Genomic DNA, 14,849 nt, shown 5'->3' with positions numbered 1-14,849 from the left:
CTCCCCATCTCTCCAGCTCTTCAATGAACAGAAATGTCATTTTTCATTTTTATGGTGTTCCAGTTCCATTTTGTCTGCTCATTTATTCGTGTCATCACTTCCAATTTCACTTGTTTAATCTGTATCCTGTCTCCAGTTCTCTATCCTGATTGGATAAAATTGGTATCCCAACCTGAAAATGTATTTTCTGTGCAAATAGTAAAGGGCTACATGGAGACTCCTGTTACTGAACAAACACTCTATAGCACTGAATACTATATAGAGCTTCAAAATTGGAATTGAAAAAAATCAAATCAAATCAATGGAGGACAAAGTACTCACATGTCCAATTTTTATTGGCTCACACCAATAAACGAACGCTTTACAAGCGTTCGTTTGTGCTACCTTTTGGGGTACCTTTTCAATTCCTATTTTTGATATGTATACTGGATTTTGGGTCTAGCACTCCACTGAGAAAACCCATTGTTGATGCGCAACCTCTTTCTTATTCACTATATAGAGCTATTTAACACTTATTTTAACCAAAGAAAATCACTTACCCCTACCTTTAATGATTCATCTTGTTGTTGGTTACCGTGGAACCAGTCTTATATAAAGGGCTTTTTATAAGGAATTTCTGAAACGTCTACAGAGTAGATTAATTGGAAATGTACTTCTGTACTACTGTTGATCCCCTCTATTGAAATCAGCACTTCAAACTACTAACACCTCAGGCCACATTGAACCAACACAATTTCTCGCCTCATTTAAGTTGGTATATACACACACTGTCGAAGCAAGCACTGCATTAATTTAAGATTCAGAATACCCCTCGTGGGATGGAGGACGTGTATCTAAAATTCAACAGCATATCGTTGATTTGAATATTCCTTGTGCCTCTCATCTCACCAAGCTGAACAAAAAGAGATCAGCCCTCCTGTTTGATGCCCCCCCCCCCCCCCCCCCAACACTACCCACCCACCAACACGCTTCAGCGTTGTAGAAAGAGCGGCGCCACACACTACGCTGAAGAGGAGGGTGCAAATAAACGCCTCGGCCTCACATACTGTACTCTGGAAAGAAAGGCGCTGCTCTGTTTGTATTTATTCTGTCTCTGTGGCTTAGGGAGAGAGGGAGAGAGAGAGAGACGGAGAGAGAGAGACAGAGAGAGACAGCGAGAGACAGAAAGAGAGAGACAGAGAGAGAGAGGACATGATGATGCATTGAGTTTCTTCTCCTGTTGCTGGTTCCTCGTTCTGACAGTGTAATGGACACTGGCTGAATGCCTACTGCCTGTGGCATCTAATAGTTACTACACTGAAACCCATACCAGGGTGGCAGAGAATCAGAGACAGAGAGAGAGACAGAAACAGAGGCTGCATCTAATAGTTACAACACTGAAATCCATACCAGGGTGGCAGAGAGAGAGAGAGGGAGTGCTAGTGATGAAGATAGAGAGGCAGGAGGTTAGGGCTAGTGATGAGTTTAAGAGGGAGAATGAACGGGTGAAGAGAAAGCAAGACATAGAGAAAGTGTGTGTGTGTGTGTGTGCGTGTGTGCAGGGTGTCTCTCAGCATGCCCCCCCGCCCCCTAGATGATCATCTGTTCAGTGGAATTGGATACAGAGGGGGAGCTGGCACCAGACACACACCGATGACGTCCTCATCAAGGAGGACGCCCGGGCAACCGGTGACTGATGAAACCATGACTCTCACACAGAACAAACCCTTACACAGCCACATTTCCCCACACTATTTAAACCTTTTAACCTTTGCATAAGCCTGCAAGGTTTTCAACTCTGATTTATAAATGGATAAATTAACAGTACGGCCCATTTTATACTGTAATGACTTCAATTAAAGGTAGGGTAAGTAGTATTTTCTTTTAAATGAAATGTTTATTGTTAAAATGTTAAAGCTCTATATTCTGATGGTAATCACAGAGTGTTTGTTCAGTAAACAAGGGTCTTCCCGTCTCTCCAGCTCAGAAAACATTTTCAGGTGTGTTGCCAATTTAATCCAATCAGGAGAGAGTACCCATTTATCAGCTTCAGTTGTTCCAGTTCCAATTTTGTCTGCTCATTTCTTTGTGTATTCACTTGCAATTTCACTTGTTTGTTCTTCCTGTATGAATTAACTGTATGAGACATGAAAGACTATATCAGAATAGCGCTATTTAACACTTATTTTAAAGGTTCTATGACATTCATTTTCACTTTTTTTTTGGGGGGGGGGGGGGGGTTATGACCTCAATTACACCCCAAAAAACGTAACTTTGAACATTCAGTGGATTTTCTGTGGTCTGTTTTTTTATTTTTATAATTAGGCTGAAAAGTAATCTGGGATTGGCCCCTTGACTTTGATGTCATAGTCACTTAATCCCACTCTCTCTCTCCCCCCCCCCCCTCCCCTATCCTTTTCCTATCAACGGGGCAGTTTGTTTAATGCCGCTATGGCTGAGGGGACAAAACTCCTGCTAAAACGAACCTTTTCCCACTTCAAGGCTCTGTATCTTCGCCCAGATGGCATGAGTTTGAAGTAGCGATACAGGGGATGATCGGTGTCATTTGTTATTGTAAGTGCTATGCGTGTGATGGCCTTATTGTTCATAAGCACGTTACATAACTTTAAAAACCAGGAAAAGACAAGGTATTACCATAATACCCCAAATCCCAGACGGTATGAACAATGTGTTCTCATATTACGACATCAAATATTTATACATGGCCAAGCCCAAATGAACGCTCTGGATGTTTCTCTATAGGCACCATATGCATAATCCATATTATGTACACACATGCATGCACAGTACACGGATGACTGGTCACACATACTGCAGATACATACTGTAAGCATGCATGGATATTTGTACACTACGTGCAGTCACACAGACTTCCCTTCTCATAGACATATTTAATTTTCTCTGTCCTGCATGTGCATGATCACTCACACATACACAACTACTCTCTCTCTCTTTGTCTTTCTGATATTGTCGCTGTCGGGCCCGAAAACTGGTATCTCCATATTTCATCTTTTTATGTTTTTTCATGAATTAATACTTCGTCAAATGTGCAAAAGTAGCCAAAGTTGCTGATAAACACACTTGCATCACAACATGTTGTGAGCTTGTTGATCAAGATATTTTTGCTACTTTTTGAAAGCTATTGAATAGCTTGCATATTGATGTCAAATAGGCACTCCAGCTTGAAAGTAGTTAATTCTGTCTGTGAGTTTTATAAATATTTAACCCGTGAACACTAATCTGAGTTCCCAGAAGTTTTCGCCAGCTCTCGCATACAAACGGGATGTGAACATAAACAGTATTAACAAGAACTCGTGACTAAATACTGTAATAACTACATGATCCCATTGGAACATACCGTAAGTATAACTATTTTCTACAGTATTTCCTGGAAAGTAACGGTTTTAGACATAGGTTTCTGCCCGGAGACAGTGGCGATATGCATGTGGAAATAAAGACACATGGGTGCATGCACATGCATGGAATGAACACACGTTGGGAGCCCACCCAGCATAGAGAACAGACCAGAACCCACCCACCATAGAGAACAGACCAGAACCCACCCAGCATAGAGAACAGACCAGAACCCACCCAGTATAGAGAACAGACCAGAACCCACCCAGTATAGAGAACAGACCAGAACCCACCCAGCATAGAGAACAGACCAGAACCCACCCAGCATAGAGAACAGACCAGAACCCACCCAGCATAGAGAACAGACCAGAACCCACCCAGCATAGAGAACAGACCAGAACCCACCCAGCTTAGAGAACAGACCAGAACCCACCCAGCATAGAGAACAGACCAGAACCCACCCAGTAGAGAACGGACCAGAACCCACCCAGTAGAGAACAGACCAGAACCCACCCAGTAGAGAACAGACCAGAACCCACCCAGTAGAGAACAGACCAGAACCCACCCAGCATAGAGAACAGACCAGAACCCACCCAGCATAGAGAACAGACCAGAACCCACCCAGCATAGAGAACAGACCAGAACCCACCCAGCATAGAGAACAGACCAGAACCCACCCAGCATAGAGAACAGACCAGAACCCACCCAGCATAGAGAACAGACCAGAACCCACCCAGCATAGAGAACAGACCAGAACCCACCCAGTAGAGAACGGACCAGAACCCACCCAGTAGAGAACAGACCAGAACCCACCCAGTAGAGAACAGACCAGAACCCACCCAGTAGAGAACAGACCAGAACCCACCCTGTAGAGAACGGACCAGAACCCACCCAGTAGAGAACAGACCAGAACCCACCCTGTAGAGAACGGACCAGAACCCACCCAGTAGAGAACAGACCAGAACCCACCCAGTAGAGAACGGACCAGAACCCACCCAGTAGAGAACAGACCAGAACCCACCCAGTAGAGAACGGACCAGAACCCACCCAGTAGAGAACGGACCAGAACCCACCCTGTAGAGAACGGACCAGAACCCACCCAGTAGAGAACAGACCAGAACCCACCCAGTAGAGAACAGACCAGAACCCACCCAGTAGAGAACGGACCAGAACCCACCCAGTAGAGAACCCAGACCAGAACCCACCCAGTAGAGAACAGACCAGAACCCACCCAGTAGAGAACCCAGACCAGAACCCACCCTGTAGAGAACAGACCAGAACCCACCCAGTAGAGAACGGACCAGAACCCACCCAGTAGAGAACCCAGACCAGAACCCACCCAGTAGAGAACAGACCAGAACCCACCCAGTAGAGAACCCAGACCAGAACCCACCCTGTAGAGAACAGACCAGAACCCACCCAGTAGAGAACAGACCAGATCCCACCCAGCAGAGAACAGACCAGAGAATACTGCGGTACAGTAGAACAGTGGTTCTCAACCTGTGGGTCTGTATCCCCAGGGGGGTCCCCACATCATTTTAGGGGGGTCCCCTGCAGATGACAGTGAAGTGACAATTTAAGGACCTTTTAAGACCTTTTTAACTAACATTGACTGCCAGAATTATTTCAGATTTTTTGCAGTTTCATGCCAGGGTTTTTACATTGAGTACCCAGGAGCTGAGATACAGAATTTTTAAGTTAACAAGGAAGTGGATAGGAGTCTAGATCTTCGAAAAATCATATCTTCTTGGTCTTTGGGTCAAATTAAAAAATTTAAAAGATATATATATATATATATATATATATTTTTTTTTTTTTTTCCCCCTTAAAAACGAGTTAACTCGATCTTGGCAATCAAGTGATGGATTTTAAAAACGAGTAAAAACGAGTTAACTCGTTCTTGGCAATCAATGTGTTAATACCTCAAAAAGAAAACAACAAATTATGCAATAAAAACTGGTCAAACATTGGCCAAATTGTCAAATAATATAAGAAAGAGGCAAACATTTTGAAAATAGCCGTTGCGAGGCATTGTGAGCTTGTAGATCGGCTATTTTCACAATACTTATCTGTGGAACCGAGTCAAACAAAATGTAATGCCTCAACTGGTTATTTTTGGGGTCTACAGCTCAAATATGATTATTTTGGGGGGTCCCCAGTTCAAATATGATTATTTTGGGGGGTCCCAGTTCAAATATGATTATTTTTGGGGGGTCACGGCCTGAAAAGGTTGAGAACCACTGCAGTAGAACACACTAGGTTTGTTCAATATTGAGTTGTGTGCATTGCATGTTACAAAGCAATGCATCTCAGAGCACTAGTGTGACTGCATGTACAATAAGTAAGTACTGTACTTAAGTACACTTTTGAGGAATGTTTACTTTACTGGAGTATTTCCCATTTTCAATACTTTTACTTTTACTCCACTACAATTATTTGAAAACTTTAGTTAGTGTGGTTGCCCTAACAGGGCAACCAGACTATAGTAATCCTCCGGCTTTATTAGTGTGGTTGCCCTAACAGGCTACAGTACTTGATGAACTTTATTCTTCTTTCTAGATAAACAATACTTTAGACCGCATCTCCTCCCACAGTTTTTATCCCCCAATGTTGTGCCATATCTCAAAATGACCGTCTTGACCTGGAATCGTGCGCTTGTATTTTGCTAAGAGATTGGTTGAATAGTTTAATTGATATTGATTTATTAGTGCATTAAATTTCCCCATCCGCTTTAATGGAAAAGTGAAAAAACTCAAATTCAAGTATTTTTTTCTCAGAAACCGTAAGAGCTAGAGTTACCAGATTTGGAGGGGAGGTTTATAATTTAGTCCGAAATTATTGAAAAAATAATTACACTAATCGGCCACATGGTGGCGCTATAACAGCCCCCTTTACGTTTTGGCCTATAACTCTTGAACCGTAGGTTGTAAAATCAAAATTTCTTTTCACCTGGATTCCTTGGGTCACGACGCATCTCCCCATATAGGCCACGCCCATTTGCGTCTGGATAGATTTTTTGATATTGATTTATTAGTGCATTAAATTTCCCCATCCACTTTAATGGGAATTGCAAAAACTCCCATTCAAGTATTTTTTTCTCGGAAACCATAAGGGCTAGAGTTACATGACTTGGAGGGGAGGTTAATAGTTTATTGCAAAATTATTTAAAAAAAAATCACACCAGTCGGCCACATGGTGGCGCTATAACAGCCCACTTTACCTTTTGGCCTATAACTCTTGAACCGTAGGTCGTAAAATCAAAATGTCTTTTTCCCTAGATTCCTTGGGTCATGACGCAGCTCCCCATATAGGCCACGCCCATTTGCGTCAGGATATATTTTCCGCCATTTTGAATTTTCTTCAAAACACACTTATTGCTCCTTTTCCTTCAAATTTTGTCCAAATCTCACACAAATCGGTACACGTGATCTATGGACCCATGCGATAAAGATATCCAAACGGCATTTTGATAGTCCTTACCGTTCGTCCGTAATTGGCTTCCAAAGTTAGTGGGAGGAGCCCGTTTTACCAAAAATGCCAAAAATCACGAACGAAACGTCCAATTGATCCCACATTTGAATCACATGTCGAAGGTGGTTTACTCAACGAATCCCCAAAAGCATTTCCACTTTGATCCATAGGGGGCGCCACAACTGCGCAAAACGTAACCGTTTGATGAAAAAACATGATTTTTGGGGGGATCACTCCTCTCAAAATGAAAAGCAGGTGATCTGAGGAGTTACAGGACGATGTCATTGGCCTGCTACATTTGTGGGAGGGGCCTATTTATTTAGTGGGAGGGGCCTATTTCTTATAATCAAAACGCCATGTATCACGAACGCAGGATCCAATCAGCACCAAATTCGAATGGCACGTCGCGCGGCCTCCGACGGTATTCCTCCAAGCGTATTCTTCAAGTCCCGGCGGCGGCGACCTGCGACCGGCGTCGGCGCAACCACACTTTGCAATTTCCCATAATTGCGACGCGTCTAGTTATTATTCATACTGGAGATAAACAATAGTTTAGATCGTCTCTCCTCCCACAGTTTATTTTTCCCAATTTAGTGCCATATGTCAAGATGACCGGCCTCACCGGGAATCGTGTGCTTGTATAAGGCTAAGAGATTGGTTGCATAGTTTTATTGATATTGATTTATTAGTGCATTAAATTTCCCCATCCACTTTAATGGAAAAGTGCAAAAACTCAAATTCAAGTATTTTTTTCTCAGAAACCGTAAGAGCTAGAGTTACCAGATTTGGAGGGGAGGTTCCTAATTTAGTCCGAAATTATTGATATAATAATTACACTAATCGGCCACATGGTGGCGCTATAACAGCCCCCTTTACGTTTTGGCCTATAACTCTTGAACCGTAGGTCGTAAAATCAAAATGTCTTTTTCCCTAGATTCCTTGGGTCATGACGCATCTCCCCATATAGGCCACGCCCATTTGCGTCAGGATAGATTTTCCGCCATTTTGAATTTTCTTCAAAACACACTTTTAGCTCCTCCTCCCATATATTTTGTCCAAATTTAACAAAAATCGGTACACATGATCTCTGGGCCCATGCGATAAACATATCCAAACGGCATTTTGATAGTCCTTACCGTTCGTCCGTAAATGGCTTCCAAAGTTAGTGGGAGGGGCCCGTTTTACCAAAAATTCTACAAATCACGAACGAAACGTCCGGTCAATCCCAAATTTGAATAATTTCCACTTTGACCCATAGAGGGCGCCACAAATGCCCAAAACGTAACCGTTTTATGCAAAAACATGATTTTTGGGGGATCAATCCTCTCAAAATGAAAAGCAAGTGATCTCAGGAGTGACGTGACAATGTAATTGCCGCAGCCTCCGACGGTATTCCTCCCAGCGTATTACTCGGGTCCCGGCGGCACCGACCCGCGAATCGCGTCGGCGCAACCACACTTTGCAATTGCCCTGAATTGCGACGCGTCTAGTTACTAGTTACTTTCCTTATAAAACATACATTAACCACTTTAGACCTATTTTCTACCTAGGCTATTTGAAAATGGCTGATCTACAAGCTCACAATGTGAGCTTGTAGATCGGCTATTTTCAACCATTTTAGTACTTTTACTTTTGGTACTTTATTTTTTTCATACCAATACCAACTTTCGCACTTTTACTCAAGTACATTTTGAATTCCGGACTTTTACTTGTAACAGAATACTTCTACATTGCACTATCGATACTTTTACTTAAGTAAAACATTTGAGTACTTTTTCTACCATTGTTTCTTTTTTTATTTATACACTGCGTGTCGCCGGGTAGCTAAGTCGGTAGAGCACTCGCCTTTTGTACCACAAGATTCTGGGTGCAATCCCGGACACCGCCAACTCAGCGTACGAGTAGCACAGCCTGGGTAACGTACTGGGAGCTGGTAGGTGTTGTGCTCCACCGCAGTAATCCATCTCCTATAGCGGTTTAGCACATTGAAAAGGGGATAGACACCCTCGTTCTTGGCCTATACCGACAATAAGCCACTTACTTACTAGCGCTTTGTGCTGTATTACAGTAAATCTGTCTCTTCTGCATGATTTGTTTATTCTCAAAGATTCTGGGATTTGTTGACTTGACCGTTTGTGCCTCTTTATTTTGTTTGGTTTGGTAAAGCAACAAATATTTATTCTGTTTGAGACTTCATTTGCCAGCAGGACATTTGAAAATAACAGTTTGACATTAAGTAATTGAAGTATCTGTGCATTAACCTGTCGATGAGTATTTTTAGTGCACAAGTTTAAGACAACCTCTGTATCTTTAGAAACGTGTGACAATGCCACATAAGCATAAACTGTATTTAAACGGGTTGCTTATATACAGCACTTTTTCATAGCTTAATATTTAGGATTACATACAGGAATGAGGTCATTGATAAGTAAAGCCTCAGTTGATAGTAATGATGTATTATTATTACAGAGCAAATACTTTATGTGAGTGATGTAAGGCTGTTTATGTAAGCAGTTTTTCTACTTCCCTCTGGGAACATAATTTTCAAAAGATTTTTTCTCATGACTCAACCCAATTTTGTGGACTGTTGTGATGGTTCAACAAAATATAATTCCTCCTATTAGGCGATTAACTTATTAGCATACTTATTAGCATACTGTAACCATTAACCATTTAAGCTATTTAAAGATTTTCAAAATCATTACGAATAAGATTTTTTTTTTCATAATGCAACATGACGATGCAACATGTTGTGAGCTTGTAGATCAGATACTTGAAATTTTGGGACATTTGTGAAACAAATATCAAATACGTGTGAAATTCTAGCCTATTGCCTATTATTACTCCAGGGTCAAAGTGGTTGAGTCCATAGTTCCCGAACCTGAACAAGATTATTAATTTCCAATCGAAAACATCATCCTCTTTTCCGCAGCTTAACAACTAAACTCGTCTTGTGAAAAAGCCGGTGTGAACCCCCCCTCCCCCCCAAAGATAGACATCAGGCCAAATGAAGTGAAACACCCTGTGAAATGAACTGCATCTAGTCCTATGCGGCACAAAATAAATAAACACGTTCCTGAGATGATGAAATGTCTTATATCTTCTCAGTTCCACTCCTGTGAGTTTGCTGCTCCTTGAGATGCAGGGGCCTCTCTCTGCCAGATCTCATCCACATCTGGTGCTGTCAGACACTCCTGCATTTACGACACCCACCAGTTTGATCATCTGTTCCGCATTTGAAATGCACCTCACTCAAAACTTCCACCTTGAGAGCTCCTGCCAAGTGGCTGGTCACGATGCTCGCTCGCTGCGCCACCTCCCCTCTGGTGTGTGGGGGTGAGTGTGTGTGTGTGTGTGTGTGTGTGCGCGCGTGCCATCCTCTGCATGTGTGTACGGCGGTACGTGCATGCAATCAAATGTGTGTGTGTGTGCCACCCTCTGCATGTGTGTATGGCGGTACGTGCATGCAATCAAGTGTGTACTCTGTGTGAACGGTGTGTGAACGGTGTCTGTGTGATTGTGTGTGTGTCTCCGGACAGTGGTGGAAAGTAACTAAGTACATTTACTTAAGTACAATGTTGAGGTATTTGTACTTTACTGGAGTATTTCCAATACTTTTACTTCTACTCCACTACATCTCGGATCCAAATATTGTACTTTTACACCGCTACATTTATTTGAACCCTTTAGTTACTAGTTACTTTGTAGATTTGGATTATTATTACAAAACATACATTAGCCCGCGTCGCAATGCGACGCATTGTGAGCTTGTAGATCGGCTATTTTCAAAATCATTTTATACATTTGAAATGGGACATTCTGCACAATGAGTACTTTTACTTTTGGTACTTAAGTACATTTTGATTCCAATACTTTTGTGCTTTAACTTTTAACTTTAATTACTTTAATTCCAGAGTTTTACTTGTAACAGAGTACTTCTACATTGCAGTATTGATACTTTTACTTAAGTAAAAAAAATTGAGTACTTTTTCCACCACTGTCTGCGGACTGTGCGTGCGCGCATCGCACGCTTGCCTGGGCACACACAAGAAGACACACATACTTGTATATATTATACACAAGTATTTGCGTCTTGTGTGTGTGTGTGTGTGTGTGCGTGAGAGAGAGAGAGAGAGAGAGAGAGAGATTCTCCTTGAGCGTTTTGCGTACGTACATACACAAGCCCGATCAAACCTGTGAGCGTGAATGTATCTGTGCACGTACATGTGCGGCGTGCACACGTGTGTAGTAGGTGTTTGTGCATGTGGCCCAGAGCTTCTTTGTGTGTGTGTGTGGCCTGAAAGTGTGCACTTTGTTGTGTAGAGACGCTGTCACCCTCTCACGGTCAGTGCCTCTTCCCACTGGGGGGGATGTCAACACCGTGCTGATGGGGCCGCCATGGCTGTGATGGCTATGTGTTTATTTGTGCCTGACAAGGTGACACAGGCCACAGTGCCCTGCCTAAAGACAAAATGACTGATGATGGTCAGCCCTGCCCTACTTATAACTGCGGCAGGCCCAGTGGAACTGCCTGAGTATGAGGCAGTTCCACTGGGCCTGCCACAGTTATTACATAATCGTCCAAATCACAATAGTTTGAGATAACCGCAATTATTGTTGCATTATCGTCATAATTGTTTCCATGTTGAAAAATTTTCCTACTGTATATTTTCAAAATAGCGGAAATTGCATATCTACCATCTGCTATACAGTAGCCATTTTTTAATGCTTTCGGAAAGGATAACATTATTAAATATAGCCTATTTCGTATCATAGCACATTATTATATTATCATTACTAGACCATACCCGTCGGGGGAAATGAGCACCCAAAGTGCGTCATGGTCCGCTTGTTTCACGGATGTGGCAACACCGGCGCTTGTTTCACGCACATGATTTGGCAACCCGGGAGCCAGCGAACACAAAAATGCTAATAATAAACAGCTGACATTTGGGGAAAGCGAAAAACGGACTTCGGTGTTCAGAGCACATGGCAACGGTCAATGGCTGTGTGCAAATGCAGATCAATAGCTCCAGCCACTGAGGAGAACCGGGCAGAAGAGTTTTGGGGACGCACGCAGCAGGCACAGAGCTACAGAGCTTTGTAGAAATATAGGATGATGATTGGTACCGGTCATCGTCAATCATTTTCTTTGTATATTGAAGTAATTTGTCTTATCTGCCCAGTGCAATTTTTGTTTAAAAGGCAAACAGAAATGTGATTTTTGTTTACATGTTCCAATGTCCAATGAGAAAAATCACAATTATTTGTATGACAATTAATCGTCAAGTACAATCTCATGATCTTGACGGCCTTGAAGTTCCACAATGGCGACAGTGATTAGGGCAAGAAAGTGGCTGTGTGTGTATTCACACGTGATGCACAGACTAAACAAAGGAGTCCAAACGAAGACGGTTAAAATAAAATATCACGGTACTAGTCCCAATGTTTATCACGGCGCGTTTTAAAGGCTGATCATGCTTGGCTTTTGTCTAAACAAACTCTTTGGTGGGTAAGCCTATACTTCATCGTTAGATAAATGAAACGCTCTTTCGCTTATGCAATATATTTCCTTCTGGAACACCAAGGTGTCAAAAAAGTGTGGCTCCGAGCATGGCATTAAAAGTGTCAGAACATTTTCAAGAATGATCACCACGCGTGCCTCCGCGTGTGTTTACACGAAAACATAATGCATTCCGTTCCGGCCGAGCTCTCCCTGTCTCCTTGTTTAATACATTCTTAATCAAACTGGCCCCCCCACCGTGATTCTCATGAGAGCTTTCACGGTTCATCAAGTCACGTTTGGCCCTATGTCAGGGGTCTGTGCCACCAGGACCCCAGAGGCCCCGAATGAAGAGCTTTTCCAAGCCACAGCCATCATGCTGTAGCATGTGCTGAAACGTGTAACGTCAGATGTGTTGTAGAAAACCAGAGAGCAGTTGTAGCAGGCTTTCATTGGTCCCCAGGGGAACTCTTTGTCTCGTATTTTAAAGACAGCCAGCGGTATAGGAAATGCACATGGACCATATAGACGCTCCCCTCATTACACAAATTACACAAGAGATGATCCGTTCATTATGTGAATTACACACTTGTTCATCTAGGAACGACAAAATCGGAACGCTATAATGGTATTGTAAAAAAACAAAACAGTATGTCTGTTTGGTTTGAAGCCCATGCTTTGTGGTCATTATACGTGAAGACTCACTACTGTGTTAATGTGCATTAACATTAATGGACTCGTTCCCTCCAAACCATTCCGGAGGGAAGCCTCGTCACTCCTACACACACACAAGCACGTGTACACATAGGCTACTGGTTACATATTATATATGCACACAGTTTAGTATGTGTGCTCACAAGTACGCACGCACGCACGCACGCACGCACGCACGCGCGCGCGCACGCACACACACACACACATGCACAATGCCTCTGTCAATGTTCAGTCTTGCACAAAGTCAAGCAAAAGCTGGCAAGGGGAAGCCCATAAGGCAATTTTAACTCTCACACGTACAGACAAAGCTGTGTGAATTCTAATAATTATTCTGTGAGAACGGTGCTTTCATGTGACTCCCCCCCCCCAGCCTTTCTTTCATGTGCCGCCGTGCATCTCCCACACGCCTGTCTCCAAGTTACCATCGCCGGTGTATGCTGCCAATCCGGCTTAATTGCCTCCCATGTAAAAGACGGCACCGGGGGAGCACACTGTAGAGCGCGCTGGGGGAGCACAGCGCGCGCCGTGCGCACGGCACCGCCCGCGCCTTTCCCGCGCACCACCCTCAGCGCTATGTACAGTAGGCTACCTTGCTGGAGGAAAGAGAGAGACTCCACCTGAATGTATCTCACACACAGTCACCGCTGATGATGTCAGACAGCCTGAGCCCCCGAAGGGAAACCTAATAAAACCCATCACACACCCGTTCAGCATGCAAGACACAAGAGAGTAATTTCCCCTCTGATGCACAATAATTATACAGTCCAATAAAACAAAACAAATATGTATTATCCACATTTCTTAAGCATGTACTTATACATAATATTTATCTCTAAATCTCTAAATTAAATAAAAAGTCTCTTCAGATGAAGAAGACTTTTTTATTTAATTTAGAGATTGGATTACTTGGCCATGATCCAGAAACCTGTCTAATGGGAGGATTCCAAGTCCCAATTAACAACAAAAAAAAGGAGATAAACCAAACAAGTGTCTGGTATAGTCAAATAAATGCCTTGTTGCATGTATGACAAAGTGAGGGGGAACAGAACAGTAGAACACAAAAGACTCATGTGTTTGTTTTTAGAGATAAAAGAGCAATAAAGCTTCTCAACACTAACCTTGCTGTCAAGCCTGGACAAAAGGGATGTGTCGCTCCTCGTTTTACTCTTCCTTTGTTATCGCAGCTCCACGCAAATAAATAGATATTCCCCCCTCATCCACCCGGTGAACAGGTCGCGCTCATGAGGGAGACAGTTGCACCAGCGAGAAAGAAAAGAGACGCAACGCACTCTGCCACAAGTCCCTGGCACTGTGTCCAAACCCCCAGCGCTCTGTGACTGAGGGGGAGAGAGAGAGAGAGAGAGAGAGAGAGATAGAGAGAGAGAGAGATGGAGGGAGAGAGAGTGAGGGAGGGAGAGAGAGAGAGAGAGAGAGAGAGATGGAGTGAGGGAGGGAGGGAGAGAGAGAGAGAGATGGAGTGAGGGAGGGAGTGAGTGAGAGGGAGGGAGGGAGGGAGGGAGGGAGTGAAAAAGCGATACCCACTAAGTAGCTAGAGAGAGAGAGAGAGAGAGAGTACAAGGGAGAGAGAGCACACAAGAGAGAGGGAAGGGGTAGGAATCATGTGTATATGAAGTGGGTGATTCTTCTTTCCTTCCTTTGTGCATGTGTGTGTGTGTGCATGTGCGTGCGTGTGTGTGCATGCGTGTATGCGCTCGCACACACATACTGTGTGTGTGTGTGTGTGTGTGTGTGTGCGCGCAACTCTGTGTGTGTGTACGGTGCACACACACATGCGCACGTGTGTGTG

At 43.3% G+C, this 14,849-nt stretch overlaps 1 protein-coding gene across 2 annotated transcripts in view; it reads right to left on the bottom strand.

Moving 5' to 3' along the window:
* The window catches only part of shisal1b (shisa like 1b), a gene marked incomplete at its 3' end in the record, with an annotated part of 61,342 nt that extends 47,048 nt beyond the window's left edge, over positions 1–14,294 (bottom strand). For both annotated transcript variants that reach the window (XM_080437190.1, XM_080437189.1), the window contains exon 1: positions 14,161–14,294. The remainder of the gene's footprint in view (positions 1–14,160) is intronic.
* Positions 14,295–14,849: the final 555 nt, after the last annotated feature.

Source organism: Gymnoscopelus braueri (genome assembly GCF_963280865.1).
Source record: "Gymnoscopelus braueri genome assembly, chromosome: 9".
Lineage (NCBI taxonomy): Eukaryota > Metazoa > Chordata > Actinopteri > Myctophiformes > Myctophidae > Gymnoscopelus > Gymnoscopelus braueri.
Note: the sequence above shows the minus strand (reverse complement) of the source record. Positions and strands in the feature narration are given on the sequence as shown.